Source organism: Pelodiscus sinensis, chromosome 3 (genome assembly GCF_052426305.1).
Source record: "Pelodiscus sinensis isolate ZL-2025 chromosome 3, ASM5242630v1, whole genome shotgun sequence".
Taxonomy (NCBI): domain Eukaryota; kingdom Metazoa; phylum Chordata; order Testudines; family Trionychidae; genus Pelodiscus; species Pelodiscus sinensis.
This window is the reverse complement of record NC_143054.1, coordinates 58,337,140-58,349,925: the sequence shown is the minus strand read 5'-3', so window position 1 is coordinate 58,349,925 and position 12,786 is coordinate 58,337,140.

The following is a 12,786-nucleotide window of genomic DNA, read 5'->3' as shown; positions in this document are numbered from 1 at the left end:
GGCTCTCGTGCTGCGCCTCATGGTGGAGTACTTTGAGAGTGCCCGCATGTTGCTGCAGCAGGAACAGGATGAGGACGATGAGCACAAACCTCAACATGGCCCACGGGCTCTGCTCAGCCAATTCTTGGTGTTCCTGCTGCTGCACATGCTCCTCAAACCCCTGGACACAATGGAACGCTGCTTGTGGCGGAGGGAGATGAGCTCAGACTTGTGGGACTGCATCCTCATGCAGGGATGGGATGATCAGCAGTGGCTACACAACTTGTGCATGCCCAAGGCCACCTTCCTTGAACTCCATGAGTGGCTTGCCCTTGCCCTCAGGCTACAGGACACCTGACTGATATGTGACATCCCCACACAGAAGCGTGTGGCCATTGCTCTCTAGAAGCTTGCCATGCCGGACAGCTACCGCTCACTTGGGAACCAGTTCGGAGAGGAGAAATTCAGAGTTGGGCTGTGCTTGTGCAAGTAGCCAAGACTACATCCTGCTATGGAGGTCATCACTCTGGGCAACGTAGACAGCATCATCAATGACTATGCCTACATGGGCTTCCCTAACAGCAGGAGTGCCATATACAGCATATAGTCCTGTCTTGACCCTTGGCCACTGGGCCTCAGAGTTCATCAGCCATAAGGGGTACTCTCCATGGTGTTGCAGATGTTCGTGGATCACAAGGGACGCTTCACTGACATCAGTGTCAGATGGTTGGGAAAGGCACATGATGCCCACATCTTCTGGAGCTCCTGTCTCTTCCGAAAGATGCATGCTGGCACTTTTTTCCCCGGACTGCACCATCAGAGTCAGAGTGGACACACCCATCATGATCCTGAGTGATGCAGTCTACCTCTTGGTCCCTTGGTTCATGAAGTCATACATGGGCATCCTGAAGCACAGCAAGGAGGAGTTCAACACCAGGCTGTGCAGGTGCAGAATGGTGGTGGAATGTGCATTTGGGTGTTTAAAGAGGAGGTTCAGGAGTCTCCTCACCCATCTAAACCTCAGTGAGCGCAACATCCCCTTCGTGGTAGCAGCCTGTTGTGTGCTCCACAACCTGTGTGAAAACAAGGGGGAGGGGAGACTTTTCTGCCAGGGTAAGGGACTGAGGTAGAATGCCTGGCCAGGGAGTTTGAGCAACCGGACACCAGTGCCAGTTCTGAGATTCTCCCCTTTGGCTCCCCACAAGGGGCCCCTGCCCTCCCTGTGTGTGCCTGCCTTTTATTCCCCACCCTTCTCTTTCTCTGCCCTCTCTTCCCCTGCAGAGCAAACAACAAAGATCATTCTTGAACAGATCAATAGGGGAGGGAATGAGAAAAGAACCTTGAATGGGGGAGGGGGTGCCGGTGTTCTGTGTTTGTATGAAGCCTAGCCTTAATCTCTGAGCCAACACTGAAGGTCTCAGTTCAGGCGACGGTGATGTGTTTTGAGCAATGCCATATGTTGCCCAGAAAGCGGGTACTTTCCAGCAGGGGCACAGATGTCCGAAGGGATCATCGCAACACACGTGGCCCAGGGACATTATAAGGTGCTGGCCAGGCCAGGAGACTGTGGGCGGGAGGAAAGGATACGACAGCTTAGCTTTCTATTGTGTCCTGCACACAATGGGTCTGGCACTTGTGGCATCCTGCAGAGAGAACTTCTATTGCTGCCCACTGGAGATGGGAGGGAGGATTAAGGGAGGTGTATGTGAGCAGCAGATGCCACTTACTGGAGAGAGTGCTAATGGGTTCCCTTCTCCTTTTCCTCCTCCCAGCAAGTTCCATGCACAATATCACTCTCCTCCGTATCACTACACTTGATCAAGAACTAATGCTGACTGAGTGCGGGCATGCCCCTTGTCTATGTGTGGCACCACTCTGTGGTTCCATGACTCCAGGCTACTTAGTAGCTTGTCATGGGAAGGTGTCCCACCACGGAGGCCGGAGTAAGGCAGGCTTCTCTGCAAACCTTGTGAGAGGGATCAAGGGGTTCCTGTGTGACAGCATCACAGAGCTGAGGGCTTCAGACTAATGCTCCATGTGCAGACATGTGAACAAGCTGTTCCGCAAGCCCTAGGCCCAGTAGGCTGAGAGAGGAGTACATAGCCATTCTCAGCCCATCACCTGACCCTGATTGTAGATAGTGAAAGTTGGAGAATTCATCAGAAATGCCCTCCCTGGGGTCGTCAGAAGCCTAATAAACATCCTAGTGGGGGAGGCGGGACTGGCTCCAAGGTGAGGAGCAGCTTCTGGCTCTCGGATATCACCACCTGGCTTGCTGCCTTCTCCTCCTGCACATTGTCGTTCTCCTTTTCTGCCATCCCATCCTCCTGCAGGCTGACACGAGGCGCGGTGGTGGAGAAGGTGACCAGCTACGCTCCCAGGATGGCATCCAGCTGTTTGCAATAGTGGCAGGTGTGAAGTGCTGCCCCAGAGCATCATCTCTTCTCCCTGGCCTTCTGTTAGACTTGGCACAGTTCTTATTTTGAGCCTGTACTGCTCCAGTTTCCTGCTGTGACCTTTCTCTGCCAGACTGGCAGCAATCCTCCCATAGATGTCGCATTTCTCTCCTTGGTGTGGAGATCCTGGAGGTTGGACTCCTCCCCCCATACCTTAATGAGGTCCAGGATCTCTGTACTAGTCCAGACCGGAGCTCTTCTGAGTCTCTGGGGAATGGAGTCCATGGGAGCAGCAGAAGTACTGGCAACCATTAGGGGCTCTGAGGGAGCATTGGGGGTGCCCATGTCTCAGTGGTGCTTGCTTGCACAGGGTTTGCAAAACTGGCCACGTGAGACAGGCACTTCTCCTGTTCCTGGGACTTTTAGAACTCTGTAGGAGGAGAGCAGCAGTGGAGATACCAGCTATGGCCGAAGCAGTCAGAAGTGACAGCTGCGGGACGCCTCCGGAGGCCAATTAGTTCGAATTAGCGGCACTATACTAATTTCAGACTAAGGGCACATCTACACAGCAGGGATTAACTTGAAATAAGCTATGCAAATTGAGCTATGTCAATTGCATAGCTTATTTTGAAATTGGGAGCATCTACACAGCCCTTATTTGGAAATAGAACTCTTCCTCTGCCTTCCTTTACTCATACAATGAGGGTTACAGGAGTCCGAATAATCACTTCTCAGGATCTGCTGGCAATGCTCCTCCTAATGCACCCTAATATGCCATTAGCTCTCCTGACTACAAGGGCACACGGTTGACTCATATCCAGCTTCTCATCCATTATAATCCCTAAGTCCTTTTCTGCAGAACTGTTACTTACCCAGTCGGTCCCCAGCCTGTAACAATGCTTGGGATTCTTCTGTCCCAAGTGCAGGAGTCTTCCTGAAGGGAGGTTCCAAAGAGAATGGAGAGAGGCTGTTCTCAGTAGTGACGGTTGGCAGAACAAGGAGCAATGGTCTCAAGTTGTGGTGGGAGAGGTCCAGGTTGGATATTAGGAAAAACTATTTCACTAGGAGAGTCGTGAAGCACTGGAATGGGTTACCTAGGGAAGTAGTGGAGTCTCCATCCCTAGAGGTGTTTAAGTCTCGGCTTGACAAAGCCCTGGCTGGGTTGATTTAGTTGGGATTGGTTCTGCCTAAAGTGGAGGGGCTGGACTTGATGACCTTCTGAGGTCTCTTCCAGCTCTATGGTTCTATGATACTTGCCCTTGTTGAACCTCATCAGATTTCTTGTGGCCCAATCCTCTAATCTGTCCAGGTCACTCTGGACCCTATCCCTGCCCTCCAGCATATCTACCTCTCCCCCTAGCTCAGTGTCATCTGCAAACTTGAAATTGAGGGTGAAATTGATCCCCTCATCCAGGTCATTAATAAAGATGTTGAACAAAACAGGTCCTAGAACAGATCCTTGTGGCACTCTGCTAGAAACCAACCTCCAACCTGACATGGAGCCGTTGATCACTACCTATTGGGCCTGACAGTCTAGCCAGCTTTCTATCCATCTTACAGTCCATTTATCCAAACCATATTCCCTTAATTTACTGGCAAGAATATTGTGGGAGACGTATCAAAAGCTTTGCTAAAGTCAAGGTATATCACATCCACTGACCTTCCCATATCCACAGAGCCAGTTACCTCATCTTAGAAGCTAATCATATTGGTCAGGCACGACTTGCACTTTGTGAATCCATGTGGACTATTACTGACCACTTTCCCCTCTTTCAAGTGCTTCAAAATGGATTCTTTGAGGATCCCTTCCATGATTTTTCTGGGGACTGAGGTAAGGCTGACTGGTCTGTAGTTCCCTGGATCGTCCTCCTTCCCTTTTTAAAAGATGAGCACTACATTTGCCTTTTTCCAATCATCCCGGATCTTTCCCGAACTCCACGTGTTTTCAAAGATAATGGCCAAAGGCTCCGCAATGACATCTGCCAATAGAGGAAGTGCGCTCTATTTTGAAATAAATGCTGTGTAGATGCTCCCTGATATTTCAAAATAAGATACCAATTGTCATAGCTCAATTTGTGTAACTTATTTCAAGTTAAGCTCTGCAGTGTAGACACACTCATGGCTTCCCTAATAGCCACTAACTTAGAATCCATTGCTCATCACATATCACACCAACATTTTGACCAAGGCAGAACCTGAGCCATCTCACTCCAATCAAGGCTGAACCACTTGTTTGCCATTCAATTGTCTTTCCTTACTAAATATATTTAAAACACTTGGTATAACTGAAGCTTTGCCATTACTATTCCATTTGTCATCATTGTTATGATTTATGGGGTCTTTTGGAAAGAAATACCCTTCTGAAGTTGAGACTGTGTCTTTCACTGGTGGAACTACTGCTGCACCAACAGCAGGCTCCCAACATTTATGGAATGTCTTTGCTTTATACAGGTTGTACCTCGCTGGTCCAGCACTCTTGGGATCGGACTGGTCTCGAATCAGGGAATTTTCTGGACCAGAAGAGGTCAATGCAGTGGGGGGGGAGGGGAAGAGGTCTGTTTTCCTTTGGCACCACAGGGGTTCTGTTTTCCCTAGGCAGCTCCACTGCCACCCAGGACTCTGTTTTCCCCACAGCACCAGGGAAAGGGAGTTCTACTTTTCGCCTGTGGCTTAGCTGCTGCCAGGACTCCATTCTCCTGCCAGGACTCCATTCTCCTTGCAGTGGCCGGGGACTCCACTACTGTCTTGAGTTCCACTCTTCTCCCCGGTGGCTTTGTTGCCTCCTGGGGCTCTGTACTCCCGCTGGTGGCCGGGGGTTCCACTTTATCCGCAGTGGCTCTGCCACTACATGGGGCTCCACTACTGCTTGGTGGCTTCACAGTCCCCCCATCAGCCCTGCTGCTGCCCAGCAGCTCCCAGCTCCACCAAGCAGTTCTGCTGCCACTGGGGGGGGGGGGGAGGTCTTTGCTCCTCTTAGCATTTCTGCACTCCCACCTGCCTTAGCCCTGCTACACAGCCAACCAGGAGCTGCCAAGGTAAATGCCAACCAGCCAGAGCCCACACTCTGCAAAGTGGGGTGGAGCCTGAAGGAAGGGGCAGGACAACTGTGTTTGGGCTTGTGTTGGCACAGACAGCTGGCAACCCTAACAGGTAAACATACTGGATTGTGAAAGTAATTTGCTAGGTGTTCCTGGACACCTGCAAGACTTGCAACCTGTTCCTTCAGGCTGGCAAGCATCTAATGAAGTGTTGCAAGAAAAACCTAGTACTACTCAATGCTTTACTCAGTGTAGCTGAATTATTTTGAACATGGGGAAAGATTTTTTTCCACAGGCTTCAATGTAATCCCAGGAATATGCAGCTTTGTGGGGTGCAGAATCTTTTTGTGCCTGTGTTCTGGTTACAGAGCGCCTGGAGTGCCCCTATGGCTTTAATGTGGATTCACTTTGGCTTTACTCCCCCACCCCCAGGGCAGTGGGGCTCAAGCAGTCCCATGTTCAGTTCTCTCTCCTGGGGTCATGCAGTCATTTTTTTGTCAGAAAGACAGCATGGAAAACGTCATGAAGGCACATACTGAAATTTTACCAAGAGGGAAATGGAGGACCCCATTATGGGCCGATTATAGGCAGGAGTCGACATCTTGATGGTGAATGAGCAATGACAGACTAAGAAGGGCTTTCAAAGTGAAGACAAGTAGCTATGTTTGATGAAATGGAAAAGGGAATTAAGGGATTAAGATAAAGGTAACATGGTCAAAGGGACAGGGTAGGAGAACGATCTTTGCTGCTGTATTCTAAATGGACATGAGTGGGGCAAGACTGTATTTGTCCAAGCTGGAGATAAAGCTTGTTGTAACACTGTGGATGGATAAGAAAGGTCATATCTTACATATGTTACAAAGAAAGAATCTGCAAGATTTAGATCAGGGGTGGGGAACGTCAGACCGAGGGACTGGATGCGGCCCCTGGCTTGCCTGGATCAGGCCTCAGGGATCTCCTTACATTAGGGAGCCTGCACTGGTGCTCCAGCCCCCCTGCCATCCACCCACGGGCTGGAGCCCACAAAATCTACTAGCCTGGGGGCCCCCAGGCTCTGGTGTGCAAGGGGAATATGAGGAGTGTCTTTTTCTCTCTCACTTAGGGGCTTCTCACTTCTGGGCAGCCCCCGACTCATTTTTCTGTGGGTCAGCGGCCTCCAAAGCAAAAAAAATGTAGATAGATGTAGCCTTGATGTGTGGAGCTACAAAGTTCTGTGTAAAAAATAATGCCCAGTTTATGGGCCTCAGTGACAAGCAGGGTATAATCGTTGTCTATAGTGAAGGAAAGGAAATAGTGGATAGGATTGGAGGGTAAAATTGAGCCATGTTGAGCTTGAACTGACAACTAGACATCCACAAAGGAGATGTCAGAGACAGTTTTAATTTGTACAGAATGACAGGCCTGGAGTAGAGGGGTCGATCTGTGAGTCATCAGCACTAAAAGTTTGTGGTTGCAGATGACATTACCTAGAGATAATGTAGAGAGGGAGAAGAGAAAGGGACTAAGGAATCTGGACAGAGCCCCCCTATCCGTGAAAGTTGGAAGGACATTGAAAAGTGAATTAAAAAAACAAAAGGAGAACCAAGAGCACAGTCATAGAAACTAGGGGAGGACAAGGTTTCCAGACAAAGAGTATGATCGACCATGTTGAAAGCAACTGACAGGTCAAGGAGAATAAGGATGGAGTGCTCATTCCTAGTTCAGAAGAGTTCATATAAGTTTTTGATATAAGTGCTTTCAGTAGAGTACAAGAGGAAAAAGCCATATTGGATAGAATACAGGAGAGACTTGGAAGAGAGGAACTCTGACAGTGCATTCGGTGGATTTAGAGATAAAAGCTGGAAGGGAATTGGCAGTTGTACGCCATGATTCATGGGCCAAGTGGGAAGAAGGAGGGGTTAGAAGTGGCAGGAAGGGGGGTGGAGAAGCCTAACAGCCCCACCATGATCTGCTGTGGAGTGGGAGTGTGACAGGAGAGGTCTCCCTAAGAGGGGGCAGCTGCAGAGGCAGTGTCAGATAAAGGGATCCATTACATCTGTGAGAGCCAGCAACCGGAGTGAGTCAGATACAAAGAACTTGTGGATGACTGAGATCCTTCTGGAAATGGGATGGGTTTTCCAGAGACAGCAAGAAAAGTGGAAGGCAGGGTGGTGTGAAGTTAAGAATAGTAACAGAAGGAGGACAGAGCTGAAGGCAGAGAAAGTGGAATGGAAGGAAGGGCCAGGATTAGGGCCAATGTCATCAGAGGTAAGGCGCATGTGGGACCTATGTTTGTGTTTGGGGGAAAGAGGAACAAGTAGAAATATGGTAAAAATGGTAACGGTAAGGGGGGAATCACAAAGAGGACATGGAACTAGAGAGAAAAGGAGGATGACAGATGGACAAGATTACAAAAAGATTAAAACCTGCTGTCTGAGCAAAGTGTTATGGGGCAGAGCTCTCCACTTTCAGTGCCCTTTGGTGTAATACCATTTTTGCCTCCCTGCCTCCAGAGCTTTCCAGAACGTGAGCTCAGCTGAACACCAAACCCACAAGTTTTGTGTAATAGTGTTGCACTATTACATCAACATTATCAGCTTACATTTGACTTACTATTCCAAAATATACCAGATGACCTAGGTTGCATGAAAGCATCAACAGAAATGTTTTATAATATTAAGAATTCAAAAAAAAACAACAACACAGTTTTGAAATGTCAACATTCCCCTATAGCATCTGAAATCCAAACAGTGCAGCACTTAAAATGAAACTGACTGAACACTTACATTTCTCCATGCTTAGACTATGAAGACAGATTCAGAGTAGCTTTAAGCACTGATATGATAAGCAGAATTTCAAAATTTTCAGTTATTCAGTTCTAATGGTCTGTAACACAAGGAATTAGGTCACAACATATTGACACAGTTCTTTTAAATGCACTGCAGTGTACAGGCAGTCCCTGGGTTATGTACAAGATAAGGACTGTAGGTTTGTTCTTAAGTTGAATCTGTATGTAAGTGGGAACTGGCGTCCAGATTCAGCCGCTGCTGAAACTGACCAGCGGCTGACTACAGGAAGCCTGAGGCAGAGTTGCTCTACCCCAGGCTTCCTGGAATCAGCTGCTGATCAGTTTCAACAGGCTGAATCTGGACACCAGTTCTGACTTACATACAGATTCAACTTAAGAACCCCAGGCGTCCCCAAGTCAGCTGCTGCTGAAACTGATCAGCGGCTGATTCCAAGAAGCCTGGGGCAGAGCAACTCTGCCTCGGGCTTCCTGTAGTCAGTGCTGGTCAGTTTCAGCAGCGGCTGACTTGGGGACGCCTGGGGCAGAGCAGCTGGGGTGCTGCTGGGTTGCTCCAGTAGCGCCGCTCCTCGGCGCTATTAGACCAACCCAGAAGCACCCAAGCTGCTCTGCCCCAGGCGTCCTGATTCAGCCGCTGCTGAAACTGACCAGCAGTGGCTGAATCAGGACACCTGGGGCAGTGCAGCTGGGGTGCTGCCGGGTTGGTCGAGTAGTGCCCAGAGCGGCTGCGGGACCAACCGGCAGCGCCCCAGCTGCTCTACCACAGGCGTCCGGAGAAAAGCCTGGTCTGCTGTGGTGGGGGGAACGCACTAACTGAACCCCCCGCTCCCTCAGCAGACCAGGGAGACACGGGCGGCGGACCGAGACGCACCGCGGTCCCGCCACCCGGGTCCTCCGCAGCTTTGCTCCGTGTCTCCCTGGTCTGCTGGAGACCAGCAGACCAGGGAGACACGGAGCAAAGCCGCGGAGCATGTGGGCAGCAGGACAGCCCAGACGCAGAGACAGCAGACCAGGGAGACGGGGAGCAAAGACAGCCGCAGCGCGTCTGGGCTGTCCCGCTGCCCGTGTGCTCCTCGGCTTTGCTCAGCATCTCCCTGGTCTGTCGTCTCCAGCCTCCCCCCCACCCCCCCGAGCAGACCAGGGAGACGCGGAGCAGCTTTTCTCGCCCCGGAGGACGCGGGCGGCGGGACCGCGGCACATCTGGGCGTCCTGCTGCTCCCGTCCTCCGGGGCGAGAAAAACCCCGTTCGTAACTGCGGATCCGACATAAGTCGGATCCGCGTAACTCGGGGACTGCCTGTACTAAAGAGAGGAATTGTAATTCATTAACTATTGAAGTTTAAACAATCAATACTGCTGCAGCATGCTCTTCTCTGGTGGCAGACAAAGAAGAACAGGGGGATTGGTATCTTTTATGCAGGTAATGTAAACAGGACTCAAAGTATCAAATAAAATGTGTCAATTAGGGGGTATTTCTACATCTGCAATCAGAGTTCCTTAATTCAGTTGTTTATTTTTATGTCCCAGTAAGTGTATTTAAAACATACCAACCCTCCCAAAAGACTCATTTATTCCTCTTTCTGTTGTGAAATGCCAGGTTAAAAGTGAAAAAAAAAAAAAAAAAACCCATAAGATTTTTTTCTGAATATCAGCATCTAAAAGAATTCTGAGCAACCCGGTTTCCTTGTGTTCTTCAGGTATGGACTATGTAGACAGGTCTAGGTTGATATAAGTAAGGTTTTGATCATTAGCAAAATTCACCTACTTGTTTGGCTATGACACTCAAGAACACCCAACCTTATCTTATTGTCAGGAGTTGTGCTGATTTCCTAAAAATGCCAGCCAGTAATAATGTTGTTGTTGTCTCCTACTTCCCTTCCCACACCCGGTGCAACTATTTCCCTCAATCCCATCCTCAAATGTAAAGCAGCACAGAAACAGTACGTCTCTGTACCACAGTGCATTGCTAGAGGTAGACATAACACAATATGCACATCAACCGCACAATATTATTTCTCTTTAACATTTGACTATTTCACAGCTTCAATACCACCACTATTGTCAAAAGAATGAAATCCAGTGATACTATATTCTCCGTGTCCTTACTTTGCCCCTCCCCCTCTTTTTTGAGAAAGTAGTCCATTAAAAAATAAACTTTGTGCCAGTTCTAGATCAGTGTTTCTCAACCTTTTTTTATAAAGTACCCTTTTAAAAAAATTATAAGTACCTCCAGTATCTACAGTTTTCAGACAAACATTTTTCTATCATTGCAACACATTTGTTTAAAAACGTATTCGTAGCCGGGTGGGCGATGAAATTTTTGGACATAAAAAATACAAAAATCATAAAATGCTGTAAAACTTAAAACAAAAATTCAGTTTTCTCCAAATTTCAGTTGTGTTGACGTACCCGCCCGCCCTTTCTCCCCCCGGACTTCTCTTGAGTACCCCCAAGGGAAGTCGTACCACTGGTTGAGAAACACTGTTCTAGATGAAGTGAAGTGTCACTTAAGTCCTTTGTAAAGGACTGTGGTACTAATATTCAGATCCATACTCAGATGTGTGAATTTTCAGTAATTTTACTTCATTTTCAATCTTTTGGTTTGTACTGAAGTCAGCCATCATTCATTCTTAGTTACTCTTTCCTCCAAAGTGTTTGCAACACCCCCTACAGCTCTGTGTCATCTGAACATTTGGCCAGTAAGCTCTCTGTTCCTAAATCCACATCATTAATAAAAATGTTTAACACCAGAACCAGAACTGACCTTGTAGAACCCCACTGAAGACACCCTCCAATCTGACAGAGTTCCAATAATAGTTATTATTTGCGGTTGTTTAACCAATTATATAGCCATTTAATTACAGTTCACCAAGTCATGCAGGCATCCTTGCTCTAACTGTTCAAACAAAATCAGGGAGAAACACACATCAAAAGAATCCGATATAGGAGAAACACACGTCTGTTATGTTACGCTCTCCAAGCAGCTTTTACAATTTGATTAATTCCATTGGAAAATACTGATGATGGAGCCTAGTGGGCTTGCCATCTAATCTGTAGGGATTTTACAATGGACATTCCCTTATCATTCCCTGATGGCAGGAGCTGCTTATGTCTTTCCTTTTCTTTTGCTTTTTGGCCACTGCTCTGGCACTAGACCTCTAGCTACCTAGGAAGTTGCTAAACATTCCATACATCTGATAGTAGGATCTACTACATGTTTGTCAGCCAGAACCCACTCTCTCAGAAAACCCTCTTCAGTGGCTTTAGTCTTCCTTGATTTGCATTAAGGTCCTAACCAATGTTCTGTTGTGGAGTTTGGCTTAGAGACATTTTCATAGAGGTAGAATATCCCAGTAAATAAAAAGGGAGACCAGGAACAAGTTATCTGAATTATTTTTATAAATATTAATAAAAGAGTTACATATTTTCAGACCTGTTTTTCTGGAGGATATTTGTGTTGCATTCACTCTTCTGGAGCTTTAGCTTTTACATCCCAGCCAACAGTCACTCCTGAATAGCCAAATCTTCTGTGTATGTCACCTGTCCCATGTTAAATTGAACAGATTCTGGCTTTGAACTGTGAATGTGAGTTGATTCTATTAAAACAAGGAAACAGATTTAACATGGAAAAATGTTTGATCAAGTACAATAGCAATCACTGAATAGACTTTGTTGAACATCCAGTGCCAAGTTAACAGATTGGGCAATTAGTTTACTTAATAAAGTAAAAGTGAGACTATGGAAACAAACATGATTCAATAGAAACAAATAGTTTGCTGTTAAAACCAAACAGCATTTGTTCAGGATATTATCATAGTATTTCATAAAACTGTATGCACTACACAAGATATTTTGGTACATGTATTCATTTATATTTTATGTTGTCTCTTACAATTAAATTCACGGGATTTTGGACAGCATCAAGACAACTATTTGTTTTCTTCAGTCCTAATGCAATATTTCCCAGTACTAAACAGGAGGGATTTTTTAAAGAAAATGGGAGCTGTTTCAATTTGAAGACTGATAAAATGGTACCTTTTCCCTTTTTAAGGTTGTTTTAACTGTTTTAATTCAGTCAGAAATCAGACTCTCTTCTCTTTTTTTTTTTATTGACGTTTTCCCAGTAGCTGCAAAATAAGCATGGTTTTCTCCTTAATCTTCACCACCTTGAGTTCTCTTTTCTCCATAGTTCCAGTTTCTAAACCAATGAAGTAAGGGTGTGTTCAAACAAGTTTCTTAATGTGTGAGTATTCGGATTGAATGTATAATATTTGGAAAACTGGATAATAAAAGAGCTGTTTGAATAAGGTGATGTTGCAAAATGGTTGATACAAAATTCAGTGTTGTTTGAAGCAAAGAATGATAGCTTTCGAATCCTACTGGATATTGTAAGAGACAAAGTGATTTGTTCAGAGGGAAGAATATAAATATTATGCTTTGGAAATCCACTTTGGACATTGTAATTCCACAGTTGCATGTTAACTTTCCCCATTATAAACAAAGACAACAAACAGATATTCTATAGATGCGAATTCCAAACGTCAATTCCAAAAAAAAAAATTGTGATACAGAATTCCTTTAGAGTCACA